Genomic DNA, 4,686 nt, shown 5'->3' on the forward strand with positions numbered 1-4,686 from the left:
AATTAAAGTAAACAATTTAAGTTTTATTTTCTTTGAGCATTTGAATAAATGATTACCAATAGATAATAAGTTTGTTGGTAATGTATAAGTATAATATTTTGTAGTAAGAAAGGCACTGTTATTTATTTTGCGTCTATTATTTCTTTTTTAATGTTCAGGCACTTTCATTTATTTTGTGCCCATTGCTTCTTTTTTTGATGTTCTATGCATTAAACTAATTATGGTAAACAATTACACTTTTATTTTAATTGAATATTTGAATAAATGATTACTAATGAATAACAATTTTGTTTATAATGTTTGAGTATAATATGTCGTTTATTTTGCGCCTCATCCTTTCTTTTTTAATGTTTTGTACTTTCAACTAATTAAAGTCAACAAATAACGTTTTATTTTAATTGAACATTTAAATAAATGATTTCTAATAGATAACAAGTTTGTTTATAATGTATAAGTATAATATTTTGGGATAAGCAAGGCACTGTCATTTATTTTAATTGAATATTTGAATAAATGACTACTAATGAATAACAATTTTGTTTATAATGAATAAGTATATTATTTTGGGGTAAGTAAGGCACTGTATTTACTTTGCGCCTAATCGTTTCTTTTTTAATGTTCCTGATTTTAAACTAATTAAATTGAACAATTAAAGTTTTATTTTAATTGAACATTTGAAAAAATGATTACCAATAGATAACAAGTTTGTTTGTTATGTATATGTATAATATTTTTGGGTAAGAAAGGCATTGTTGTTTATTTTGTGCCCATCATTTCTTTTTTAATGTTTAGGCACTGTCGTTTATTTTGCGCCCTATTGTTTCTTTTTTTTCATGTTCTTGACTTTAAACTAATTAAAGTGAACAATTAAAGTTTTTATTTTAATTGAATATTTGAATAAATGATTACTAATTAATAATAATTTTGTTTATAATGTATGAGTATAATATTTTGGGGTAAGAAAGGCACTGTTGATTATTTTGCGTCCCATCGTTTATTTTTTAATGTTCTTGGCTTTAAACTAATTAAAGTAAACAATTTAAGTTTTATTTTCATTGAACATTTGAATAAATGATTACCAATAGATTATAAGTTTGTTGATAATGTATAAGTATAATATTTTGTAGTAAGAAAGGCACTGTTATTTATTTTGCGTCTATCATTTCTTTTTTAATGTTCAGGCACTTTCATTTATTTTGTGCCCATTGTTTCTTTTTTTGATGTTGTTGGCTTTAAACTAATTAAAGTAAACAATTAAACTTTTATTTTAATTGAATATTTGAATAAATGATTACTAATGAATACCAATTTTGTTTATAATGTTTGAGTATAATATGTCATTTATTTTGCGCCTCATCGTTTCTTTTTTAATGTTTTTAACTTTAAACTAATTAAAGTCAACAATTAAAATTTTATTTTAATTGAACATTTAAATAAATGATTTCTAATAGATAACAAGTTTATTTATAATCTATAAGTATAATATTTTGGGATAAGCAAGACACTGTCATTTATTCTAATTGAATATTTGAATAAATGACTACCAATGAATAACAATTTGGTTTATAATATATGAGTATATTATTTTGGGGTAAAAAAGGCATTGTCGTTTATTTTGCTCCTAATCGTTTCTTTTTTAATGTTCTTAACATTAAACTAATTAAACAAGTTTTATTTTAATTAAATATTTAAATAAATAATTACTAATAATTATTATATTTTTTTAATAATGTATGAGTATAATATTTTGGCATTAGAAAGGTACTGCTGTTTATTTTACGCCCATCATTTTTTTTTTAATGTTCTTGACTTTAAACTAATTAAAGTAAACAATTTAAGTTTTATTTTCATTGAACATTTGAATAAATGATTATCAATAGATAATAAGTTTATTTATAATGTATAAGAATAATATTTTGGGGGTAAGAAAGGCACTGTTATTTATTTTGTGTCTATCATTTCTTTTTTAATGTTCAGGCACTATCATTTATTTTGTACCCATTGCTTCTTTTTTTGATGTTCTATGCATTAAACTAATTAAGGTAAACAATTACACTTTTATTTTAATTGAATATTTGAATAAATGATTACTAATGAATAACAATTTTGTTTATAATGTTTGAGTATAATATGTCGTTTATTTTGCGCCTCATCGTTTCTTTTTTAATGTTTTTGACTTTAAACTAATTAAAGTCAACACTTAAAGTTTTATTTTAATTTAACATATAAATAAATGATTTCTAATAGATAACAAGTTTGTTTATAATGTATAAGTATAATATTTTTGGATAAGCAAGGCACTGTCATTTATTTTAATTGAATATTTTAATAAATGACTACTAATGAATAACAATTTTGTTTATGATGTATGAGAATATTATATTAGGTAAGTAAGGCACTCTTGTTTATTTTGCGCCTAATCGTTTCTTTTTTAATGTTCCTGAATTTAAACTAATTAAATTGAACAATTAAAGTTTTATTTTAACTGAACATTCGAATAAATGATTACCAATAGATAACAAGTTTTTTTATTATGTATATGTATAATATTTTATGGTAAGAAAGGCATTGTTATTTATTTTGCGCCCATTATTTCTTTTTTAATGTCTAGGCACTGTCGTTTATTTTGCGCCCTATTGTTTCTTTTTTTAATGTTCTTGACTTTAAACTAATTAAAGTGAACAATTAAAGTTTTTATTTTAATTGAATATTTGAAAAAATGATTACTAATGAGTAACAATTTTGTTTATAATGTATGAGTATAATATTTTGGGGTAAGAAAGGCACTATCGTTTATTTTGCGCCCAAACGTTTCTTTTTTAAAGTTCTTAACGTTAAAGTAATTAAACAAGTTTTATTTTAATTAAATATTTAAATAAATAATTACTAATAATTTTTATATTTTTTTTAATAATGTATGAGTATAATATTTTGGGGTAAGAAAGGCACTGTTGTTTATTTAGCGTCCCATCATTTATTTTTTAATGTTCTTCACTTTAAACTAATTAAAGTAAACAATTTAAGTTTTATTTTCATTGAGCATTTGAATAAATGATTACCAATAGATAATAAGTTTGTTGGTAATGTATAAGTATAATATTTTGTAGTAAGAAAAGGATTGTTATTTATTTTGCGTCTATTATTTCTTTTTTAATGTTCAGGCATTTTCATTTATTTTGTGCCCATTGCTTTTTTTTTTTTTTGATGTTCTATGCATTAAACTAATTAAGGTAAACAATTACACTTTTATTTTAATTGAATATTTGAATAAATGATTACTAATGAATAACAATTTTGTTTATAATGTTTGAGTATAATATGTCGTTTATTTTGCGCCTGATCGTTTCTTTTTTAATGTTCTTGACTTTAAACTAATTAAAGTCAACACTTAAAGTTTTATTTTAATTTAACATATAAATAAATGATTTCTAATAGATAACAAGTTTGTTTATAATATATAAGTATAATATTTTGGGATAAGCAAGGCACTATCATTTATTTTAATTGAATATTTTAATAAATGACTACTAATGAATAACAATTTTGTTTATGATGTATGAGAATATTATTTTAGGGTAAGTAAGGCACTGTCGTTTATTTTGCGCCTAATCGTTTCTTTTTTAATGTTCCTGAATTTAAACTAATTAAATTGAACAACTGAACATTCAAATAAATGATTACCAATAGATAACTAAGTTTTTCTATTATGTATATATATAATATTTTATGGTAAGAAAGGCATTGTTATTTATTTTGCGCCCATCATTTATTTTTTAATGTCTAGGCACTGTCGTTTATTTTGCGCCCTATTGTTTATTTTTTTAATGTTCTTGACTTTAAACTTACTGAAGTGAACAATTAAAGTTTTATTTTAATTGAATATTTGAATAAATGATTACTAATGAATAATAATTTTGTTTATAATGTATGAGTATAATATTTTGGGGTAATAAAGCCACTATCCTTTATTTTGCGCCCAATCGTTTCTTTTTTATTGTTCTTAACATTAAAGTAATTAAACAAGTTTTATTTTAATTAAATATTTGAATAAATAATTACTAATAATTATTATAATTTTTTTTGTAATGTATGAGTATAATATTTTGGGCTAAGAAAGGCACTGTTGTTTATTTTGCTTCCCATCATTTATTTTTTAATGTTCTTGGCTTTAAACTAATTAAAATAAACAATTTAAGTTTTATTTTCATAGAACATTTGAATAAATGATTACCAATAGATAATAAGTTTTTTTTATAATGTATAAGTATAATATTTTGTGGTAAGAAAGGCACTGTTACTTATTTTCCGTCTATCATTTCTTTTTTAATGTTCAAGCACTTTTATTTATTTTGTGCCTATTGTTTCTTTTTTTGATTTTCTTAGCTTTAAACTAATTAAAGTAAACAATTAAAGTTTTATTTTAACTGAACATTTGAATAAATGATTGCCAATAGATAACGAGTTTGTTTATTATGTATATGTATAATATTTTTGGGTAAGAAAGACATTATTATTTATTTTGCGCCCATCATTTCTTTTTTAATGTTTAGGCACTATCGTTTATTTTGCGCCCTATTGTTTCTTTTTTTAATGTTTTGACTTTAAACTAATTAAAGTGAACAATTAAAGTTTTATTTTAATTGAATATTTGAATAAATGATTACTAATTAATAACAATTTTGTTTA

Source organism: Manihot esculenta, chromosome 4 (assembly GCF_001659605.2).
Source record: "Manihot esculenta cultivar AM560-2 chromosome 4, M.esculenta_v8, whole genome shotgun sequence".
Lineage (NCBI taxonomy): Eukaryota > Viridiplantae > Streptophyta > Magnoliopsida > Malpighiales > Euphorbiaceae > Manihot > Manihot esculenta.